The sequence below is a fragment of the Tenrec ecaudatus genome, chromosome X (assembly GCF_050624435.1).
Source record: "Tenrec ecaudatus isolate mTenEca1 chromosome X, mTenEca1.hap1, whole genome shotgun sequence".
In the NCBI taxonomy this organism is placed as follows: Eukaryota; Metazoa; Chordata; class Mammalia; order Afrosoricida; family Tenrecidae; genus Tenrec; species Tenrec ecaudatus.
In genome coordinates, this window is record NC_134548.1 from 107,658,409 (window position 1) to 107,668,995 (window position 10,587).

General features: G+C 37.1%; 1 pseudogene; it reads left to right on the forward strand.

The window, feature by feature from the left end:
- Window positions 1–4,288, forward strand: part of LOC142433619 (protein FAM98A-like) — a 54,540-nt pseudogene extending 50,252 nt beyond the window's left edge.
- The last annotated feature ends 6,299 nt before the right edge of the window (window positions 4,289–10,587 follow it).

Sequence of the window (10,587 nt, forward strand, 5' to 3'; positions counted from 1 at the left end):
GGAGTTTTTGTTCTGTTAATGAGAAAATGTTCATATAGAGCTTACATTTCTCAATCTCTTTTGATATGTAAAAGATAAAATGAATAGCCAAGATAAGGGGAAATTGATGTAGGACTACATAAAGATCACCAAGGACCCAAGGAATAGAATCGGAAGAGACAAGTTTCTTCTCCCAGACCCAACAAAAAGAGAAAATGTCCCCCTAGAGTGGATATACTGACTTGACACATCCAGCCTCTTAAACTTTGAAAAATATATATAAGGTATTATTTTTAAAAGCAATTCAATTGTATTTTTCTTATAGCCACCCTAGGAAACTAAGAAACATCATAGTCAATAAATATTTTTGAATGTATGAACTAATTTTTTGAAGAAATATTTTCTGTTAATTTCTGCTTTATTATTTAATTATATTCGTTTAAAAGTAGTCAAGTTGTAAGTAAATAAATATGACTATTCTTTTTTAAAAGCTGATGGAATTCCAGAATTACATGTTGTGCTGAGGGGAAATTTGAATCCATGTCCTTGTAATTTTCACCAAATGACTAGGTGAGACCATGAAAATAATGTATAGAACATTTGATCTCAAAGATTGGTCAATCTGTCATTCTGCTGGGTATAAAAGGGATTCCTCTCAGAAACAAGAAATAGCTGTCCAAAGACCATCAAGAAAGAAGAGCCACCAGCAGAGCACCTAAGGGATTTCTGCCCAAGATGGCAGAGGCAGTAGAGTCTGTGTAGCTGATACCAGGAGTAAGAGCAAAAGTGTCATGGGGAGCCAGGAGGCAGATTGGTGAGTGAGCTTCCTTATCTTTGGAGGCCAAGGCCAGGCATCATGTAGTTGAGAGGCTATGGAGTAGAGAATGATGCCTTCAAGGATGACTGAGAAGAGAACTGCAGACAAAATTGCCATATCCTTTATATTTTGTAACCTGTTAGTTTTGTAACCCTGTAATCATGACCATTGTCTGTGATTTCTGTGTGACTATTTCAAGAGATGAGAGTAGAGAAGTAATGGAAGGATGGTTAATATCAGAAAAGGATGAAGGAAGTTGAATGGTGGAGGGATGTCTGACTTCTGCTTTGTGGTAATTGGCCTTGTGCTGGTTGTATTCTCTTACTTTGTGCAGTTAGAAGAGTGCAGTCATGGCCTCCATGGTATTTCTTCACAAGTATATGATGCTATACATTTACTGAAGTTTTCATTGTAGGACATGAAAGTTCTCTTTTGAAGAGTATAAAAATCTGTCCTGGTTTCCAAATATCCACATATTCATTTCCAAATATCCTCTCAAAATGAAATACATGCAAATTTTCTTTTAACGAATCAATTCTCCCACTTCATTTTGTCAAGCTACTCACATTGCTGTTGAATTGATTCCAGCTCATACAATCCTATATGATATGATAGAATGCAACTACAGTGTAGGGTTTCCAGTCTTAATCTTTTGGGGAAACAAGAAGATAGACCTTTTCTCCTGCAGAGCTGCCAGTGCATCGAAAGCACCAACTATGCAGCTAGCAGCACAGTGCTTTAACTACTGTGCCATCAGCACTTCTTGTCAGACCACAAGACTGATTAAAAATTTTCTGACACGTCAGGTGGTTTACAACCTCTTGGTTTTACACAAAAATGGTTTGAATCCCAGTGTCATCAAAACAACAACAATAAGCGTAGTAGCTGTGTTTAAATAGCGCTATTTAATGAATTTGCTAAGAGAAGAATAATGGTAAAAGATCTCAAGGTCAGCAGTGTTTATTTTGAAAAGGACCTAGCAATAAATCTGAGAATTCCTTCAATTGAAGTTTGCAGTTAATAAAGATTCCCTTTCTTTTCACCTTGCTTTCAGTGTGATATGTGAAGCAAGAGCATTCCAGTCCCAGAAATGTGACAGCCCTTGATGATAGCATATCAAGCTTGGGTTCAAACGAAAGGTGAAAAGAAAACAGACAAGGTAACATCGTAACAATTTCCCCATAGATGCAAAAATGTGTTTTCAACCAAAAGGAGGATGTCTCAGGAACATAAAGTAGTAAATGTAGAATTGTGAAAATGATTATAAAAGAAGCTTACACGATGCACTGTGCAGAAAATGGAGAGTGTTTACTGTCTCTAAGAATAACATCTAAAATTTGGATTCCCAAAGTAAATAGACAAAAGCAAAACAAAGTAAATAAAAATGCAAAGGGTGAGATAGATGGGAACAAAGTCCTTAGAACAATAATTAAGCATAAATACAATTGGTTGGGCCAACTTCATTAAAAAATTAAAATGATATGGCAATAATATAAGAAAGAAACAACCTTGAGTTATGATAAACCCTTCTGGAAGCAGACCAAAAAAGAGACTGTCTTAATTTTTTCATATACGTAACCTTTTCCAGGTTGTAAAAATGCATTAAGAGAATGCATGTATTACTAGAGAAGATGGGAGACAGAGACTTGTAAATGAGAATTCCACAGTAGGATGGATTGTGCCTCATAGAGACTGATATCTTGGAGTCGTTGGAAAATCTAGGTTAAAAGGGATGAGGAAGACATTGGACAGTGTAAGACATGAAATAATAATAATAATAATCTATAAATTATTAAGCATTCGTGAGGAAAGGAGCATGGGGGAGGGAGGTGAAAAAAATGAGGAGCTGATGCCAAGGGCTCAAGTAGACAGAAATGTTTTGAGAATGATGAGGGCAACAAATGTACAAATGTGCTTGACACAATGGATGGATGTATGGATTGTGATACGAGTTGTGGAGCCCCCATTAAAATGATTTTTTAAAATAAATACAAGGGGGCATTGTTAGAAGATGACACAGTGTCTCAGATACTTTCTAGTGGAGCCAGTTCCCCAGAATTTACAAACTCTGTTCTTGGCTCGTGTCTGAATGAAGAGTGCTCCACATACTTGAAGAAAATGTGCGAGGAAGCAACAGGCCAAATGAAGATGAAGCATTCCAGCTCGAGGGTAAAGAACGCCTCCATTTCATTCACTGCCACCCGGGGATGTGACCAAGAGAATTCTCGTCCAGAAGAACTGTCTGCTTTTGCTTACATACCTAATCTCAGAACTAGAACCTGCCAGAATATTCTCTGTCTATATGCTCTTGCCAAAAAAGCTCAAGAAGAAGGTGGTAGCGCGGTTTTTGAAGAGTTTAAAGGCATATGTATTGTTTAGGAATATGCAAATCTCCAGCCAATATAACTATGTTCCAGTTTTTCTGAAGTATTGAAAAAATAATTAAAGGAGGCATTAGCAAAGGTTCCACCCCATCATGTTGGAAAGCTTTTATTGAAGAAACCAAAGGGGCCAACCCATTGGGGAAAAAATTGAAACAATTAACCAAGCCATAGCCAATGAATATGAAGTTCAGAGAAAGCTGTTAATAAAATGTTTGCATTTAACTGATCAGTTTTGGTTGGTCTAACGGAGTTAAGAGTCAGATAGAAAAATTAGCCAAGGTTTACCAGCCAAAATGCTCTGTCTCTTCTCCTAAAAGTAATATTTCTGTTGCCCATCTTCTGGCACTAAAACACACTTTGTCAAAGATTTTAAGGACAGGCGTGGCTCTCTCTGAGAAAAGACTGCCTGTGCCATCAGTAAGGGGTCGAGTGATTGGCTGAAGTGGTAGACCCAATGAAGTTGAAGGTCCACCGCGAGAAATGTCGCTGTGGCACAGAAGTCAAGACGGACCCCAGCAGCAAGCACCAGGCCAAGGCAGGAAAAGCGGTTATGAAAATTCCTCATATGGAAGACGAGGCAGTCATAAAGAAAAAGGATGGAGAGGTGGGCGTGGAGGAGGAAAGAAGCATCAAAGAGGTTGGACAGATGGAGGGAGTGGAAGAGGAAGTAACTAGCCAGATGGTGGTTATAGCGTTTTGGGCTTTCAGCCGGGGGAATGGGGCGGGGAGCTTCATGGTGGCCACGGTGGTTATGGTGGCTTCCAAGTATCTTTATGTACAAGAAGTTGATACCATGGTAATGGGCACTAACAGGACAATAGATACCAAGATGAAGGGAACCGTCATGATCGAGGCAGTGGCATGGAGGGGGATATTGGTGAGGAGGCTGGGGGAGTAGGGGGCCAGGGAAGAGACTGGGGAGGAAGAGAGAGCCAGAATTATCACCAAAGGGGACAGTTTGGACGTGCAGCACGTCCAGCATGGCGGCTACACGCATTATCATTCTGTATTTGAACAGGCTGCAGAACCTTGCATTTTTTCTAGAGTCCAAGTAATAGAAACCTCGTTTCAGAACCCTGAATCCAGATTCTCTTTCGCATTAACATAAGACCACAAGTGGCAGGCACAAGCATTGATAGATGGTCATTCAGTTCTGTCAGTTATTTCAATGGACTTACATAATGCCGTTTATTTGAGAGACACAACATCGCTCCTTTATAGGAAGAATTTCTTAGAAGGCCATACAAGTTGCCTTAATCTTTCATCTTTGACCAGTAAGCTACTTTCAGAATTTGAAAATACATACTTTCTTCAAGAAATTAATTAAATAAGCAGTTTTCAATATACGGTTTTGAAAATGAGGATTTCCTACTTTTTTTTACATTTACGAGGAAACCTTCCTCATATTAACAATACATTTATATGTGTTTTGCTTCAAGAATTATAATGCCTCTCTTCTAAGCACACTTCTGCCCCTGGCTAGCAGTTTTATTCAGAGGCTTCGTGCTAGCGCTTGTTTGCTTCATGATAGCGCTTGTAGGTCTGTTCCTATTAAATGAGCTATCCTGTAAATAGCACATAGAGTAGCCTATCCTGTTGATGGAACGACTGTACCATATGCTCAACTCAAAACCATAAACACGGTCAAAATTCATAAGGGAAATAAATAATGTGTGAACCTATAGTCTGTGTAGACATAGAATGTGCAGTTTAGTAACTCAAACTTACCTACATCCATCCAAAACCAGTTCCTCCTTCAACCTTGTTTTTAATCTAAAATCTTTCAGAAGAAACCAGCTGAGTTTTTTTTATGCACAAGTGAATATCACTGGCTAAGCAAATGTAAGCCAGTTTACTTTTGACAGGAGGCTTCTTCCCCCTCACAATGGAAGAAGTGCATCGCTGAGGAAGAAGACGGATATTTGCTTTGTGCAGGAGGTCCTTTCATATTGCCGAAGAGCGCAAAAGCTTGGCTGCATTGATGTTTTACATTCTCCTTTACTGAAATCTTCCACGACGGTTCTGACTGGGCTTTTGCATCTGTAAACATTGCTAAACTGTGAAAGACATGGCTGGAGATGTGTTTTATTTGAGAGATGAGCAATAAAGTATCGGTATATTCTCCCAAATGCAGTAAAATATCTCTATATGAATGTTATGCATATAATTTAAATTTTTCTCATATATTTATCCCAATTGCTATGAGAATAGTTTTACCTAGTAGGGTTGAGATATGCTTCAAGGCGTTGTGCTTCAAAATATATCCTGAATGCCTTTCCAAAGGAGTGGAAATTCCAAAGATAAGAATCGTTCCTTTAAATTATCAAAAATCTTGTCAACCCAGATGTTACCATGAGTGAATAATCCACACTTTTATCTAAGTTCAACCCCTCAATTTGTGTACTAGACCTCATCCCTTCTGACCTACCCAGGAACCTTACTCCAGCAATTATCCATCTGTCTCTATTTAACATGATTAATTTTCTCACTTAAATTGGTAATTTCCATCAATATGCAGGCATACTATCATTATTCCTATTCTAAAAACACACATTTTGAAACCACCTCCTGACTCCAGGGTCATTTCCAATTTTAACCACAGTTTTCTGTTTCCCTTTAAAATAAAACTTTTGTTTTTAATCAAACTTCCTTTCATATTTTCTTATAAATCACTGTAAATTAACTCTACTAAAACTAATATTTTCAAACTCCATTTCAGCGCCAGCATGATCAAATGACACCTGTACTCAGTAAATATGCTTCACAAGACCACTTTTAAAAAATCATTTTATTGTGGGCTCTTACAGATATTATCACAATCTATATATACGTCCACTGTGTCAAACACAATCACAAGACCTCTTTAAAGTGTTGAAAAGCAAGGATGTTTCTTTGAGGACTAAGATGCAACTGACCCAAGCCACATTATTTTCAATTGCTCATATTTATATGAGAGTTGGACAGTGACTAAGGAAGACTAAAGAATATGAAGGTGTTTGAATTGTGGTGCTGCAAAGAATATTGAAAGTCTCATAGACTGCCAAAAGGAGAAGCACCAGTCTTGGAAGAAGTATGGCCAAATGATCCTTAGAGGCAAGGATGGTGAGACTTTTTCTTATAACTGTCGCATGTTGTAGGAGACCAATTTCTGGAGAAGGACATTATATATTGTAAAATGGAAGGGAAGCGAAATAGAGGAAGGCCCTCAATAAAATGGAATGACAATGGTTGCAATAATAGACTCAAGTGTGGGAAGAGTTGTAAGGATGATGCAGGTCTGGGCAATGCTTTATTGTGTTGTGCATAGGGTCACTATGAGTTGGAACCAACTTAATGGCACCTAACAAGAGCAACATCTACAAACCCCAAATATCTACCTTTATAGCCCTAGCCCATAAATCACTCTGAAATACTCATATGTCAAATCTCGTAATATCCACCTGCAGACTCAGCATCCTCACATGGCTAACAGCTAAAACTCAATATATGCAAAATGATCTGGTGATCTGCATGACCATTTCCATCCTGAGTCTTCCACTGGTCAGTAAATGGAAATTCCTTTTTTCAATCCAATGCTCCACCACCAAAACCATTGATTTCTCTATTACATACAACATCCAATTAATTTTAAAAGCCTCTTGACACTATTTTCAATGTTATATTTAAAATGTGACCAAGTTTAACTACTTTATTAATAAATCATTTTATTGGGGGATTTCGAAGCTCTTAAAACAATCAATTATATCAAACATATTTGTACATATGTTGCCATCATCCTTCTCAAAATATTTTCTTTCTACTGGAGCCCTTGGTAGCTCCTTTTTTTCCCTCCCTTCTTCACACTGTGAGTTAGTTTATTGTGCCAACCTGGCGGATAAACACATGTGGGGTTAATTGAAGGGCAGAGGGATAAATGGCTCGGTGAGCCTCGCCTTTCTAATTCTCAGGTCTCTTGCTTTGCGATGGTCGGAGCAGGGTGCTTTAGCCAGTTCTTACTTCAGCTGGCAAGGGTCACTTCCTGCAAGACATCCCTGAGGAGAAGCCACATGGACCTAGCCCGATTTAGCCCTGGGTGCTGGAGTAGTCATGTGGAGACCCCTGCCAGTGCTGAGATGCTTACACATTCACTGATTAGGCTTTCTTCCTGCAGTTGGCATCATTGTGTCTGTTTTATGAGATGGAGGAGGACTTTGTGGATTGGTGTTGGACATATGGGTTAATGGGTTAATGTTGGACCTGTGGGCTTGGGCAGCACTGAGTTGGGATGTTTGCTTGATGTGCACTTACCCTTTATGTAACTCTCTTATACATATGAGTTCCTGTGGATTTGTTTCTTTAAAGTACCCAGACTAATACACCCTTTCACCCCCATCAACCCTCGATAAATTATAAATTATTATTATTTTTATATCTTACACCATACACCAACCCCATCATCTTTCGTGGAGATTATTGCAATTGTCTCTTAGTTGATTTCTCTTCCCTCCATTACTTGCTCTCTATAGTGTAATCTCAACATACTGCTAGAGAAGCTGTGCTCAGTGCCTCTGCATTCCATTCTGAATGAAAACAAAAGCCACTAAGGTGACCTGAAATAGCCTACATGACCTCACTTCTCTTTTTTCTTAACCCTTATTCCTTCTTCATTAAATTATAAACAGATTTCAGCATCATACAATTCTTTCAGTTTATCCTTTTGTAACTTTTATATTGTGTAACATTTTGAGAAGTACAACTTTGTTGTCAGGAAAGCAAATCACAATATTATGCAACTCTCTCACATTGACACTTTGCTAATCTGTTTACCAGTGACACTTTTGCTGATGTCTCACAGTTTAAGACACACATGAATTACAAAGTGATAAAAAGATACTCGGGGTGTATCAAATGTATCAAAAGTTAAATAACTGATTTATGGTCAACAAAACTTATAATATAAATTACAATAGTATGAATTTCTGATCAATCCATTTAAATTATCAAATAAGTATCCAATTGGAACTTCAACCCCCACCAATATTTTAGTAGTTAAGGTTGACTGTCAGAAAACCCTAGCTTCTCCATGGGAGAATGTACATGATAATCTGCTTTCAGAAATATTACAATATAGGAAACCTTATGGTGGCATTCTACTTTGGCATATTGTGCCATTGTCTGTTGAAATTGATTCAACTGTACATGAAATTATCAACCCACTTAATAGTATCAAAATACCACTCACAAAAAAATTCATCTTTTACATTCAATTGGAATTTTATAGCAATTTGAAAAACAGAGTTAGGCATACCAGATATGGGATGCTTCATTTTGCCAGGTATTCACTGAAAAAGATGTCCTTAAAGTTAAATGGGATGGTTTGCAGAATCAAAACGGGATCGCCTAACTTAGTAGACATCTACTAGAGCCTGCAAGTGAATTCTGACACATGTTCTGTGGAATTGTAGCAAATTAATGCCCTTAAATCACTGATGACTCATTATCTATATGCTGTTTTTGCACTACAAGAGGATTTGTCACCTACTTACCCATTTTTATAGCCTGAACTTCATTGATTTCCTTACTCTCTGTCTTTCGTTTTCTATACGTTTCTCTTTGTAATAGCCACATCTTCAAAATTACATTAACCAGAGATGTATGCTTAAAATATACAGCATATGTACAGTCATTTAATATTACATATTGCACAATTGTTTTTTCTATTAAAACTCAGATTCAGAAATGTTAGGGTACATTTAAATATATTGAGTGCTCCCCTTAGCAGAATTTAGAGAGAAAGGTGATCGCAGAATGAATTCAGACTACATATGCACTGAATATAAGTATCCCAAATATATAATGTCAGAGAAATCATGCAAATTCACTTAAATCACTTTCATGGGTGGGAAGCTTATATGCTATTAGAAGCAGACTTTCTCCTTACCAGGATGTAGAAAATTGTTCTTTTACTTGAATAAAAATTGATTTATTTTAATTTCCACCTATTTATCTTTGATTCCTCTTTTTTTCTCTTGAGTAGTGCAGAGTAAGTGTAAATCATCTGTGTAACAATGGTTACTTGAATTCTGGGAAACAGACATGGTCTTTTTTTATGAAATTTATTTTCATTAGGCTAAATTTTTTTAATTCTTTAAACAACATTCCATTTCCAGCAGTAGGTTGCTCATCTTCCTCAAGGTTCAACTATTATGCAAAATAAATCACCCCAATGCTGAATCCCAAAATCCACCATAGTAAAGATGTCCTCCCTATCACCATTGAATCATCTTCAAATGTGATAATCATATCTTATGTTTCCAGTCAGGTCTTTACTTTTCATAAGTTCAATCAAAAGCGAAATATAGAGCTTTTGAGACATATTCTAGAAATTGTCCTTCATTTGGCAGCAGTATATGATTTATGTTTGAGATGTCCAGTCAGCATTATTTAACCCATTTCCCTCAACCGATTTCTCTTGGTGTAATATGTTCTTAAAATTAAAGCTATGTGTGTAACCTACAACACGTATCATAAAAGGAAATGATAAAAGTTCCAATGCAGTTTTATCAATTAATTCATATTGGTTCTAATGCTACAGCTCCACATTTAACAAATCAATGGTGTGGTAGAAAACTGGAAATCCATGCCACATATCAAATTTGTTTTTCGTCCTTTTAAAAATTAGGACAAACTTTAGCCCTACTACACAGCTGATGCTCCTCTGTGCCAAACACTCTTGAAGATTCCACCTTGAACTGAAAGAAATCATATGTGACAGAACTTTAAACTCATTGAAATGCAATAGAGAAGTCATGGTGCATAACAGGTTAACTGAATACACATTTCGTTTTCCTAGCCAGTGTTCAGGTAAGATAGTGAATGTTTGAATTCATAAGTAAAATGCAAGCAGCCTAGAGGAAATTACAGTAGAGCCCATTAATCTATAGCAAGGAAGTGACAGAGAGCAAGAGTAATTATGACTAATTACTAAGTTCACTCCTGATTGGATTGTTTAATTTAGTGCTCATTGATAAGAACTCTCATTGGAAATGAGAGTTATATACATTAGTTGTGCAGTTAAATCTGTGTTGTACAAAATGTCATAAGATGTCCATTCCTCAGGCTTTCACCCTAAAGCAAGCAAAGTGCTCTGAGTCTAGAGGGATTCCTAGAAGAGCTTAATGAGGTATGGCCAGTATATGTGCTTGCTTATTTACCTATTTATTTATTATTAATCCATTTGAAAAGCTACTTTTGTGAACACATAAGATTTTCTTTTTTTATGTAAGATTTTCATGTTAACATTTTCAGACTCAATTGTGCATGCATCCAGATATATTTAATTAGTGTGACAGATGTATGTTTTAAAATGTAGGGTCAAGACTGTATTTTACAATCTTCATATTCTGTATTTGTGTTCACTTTTACATG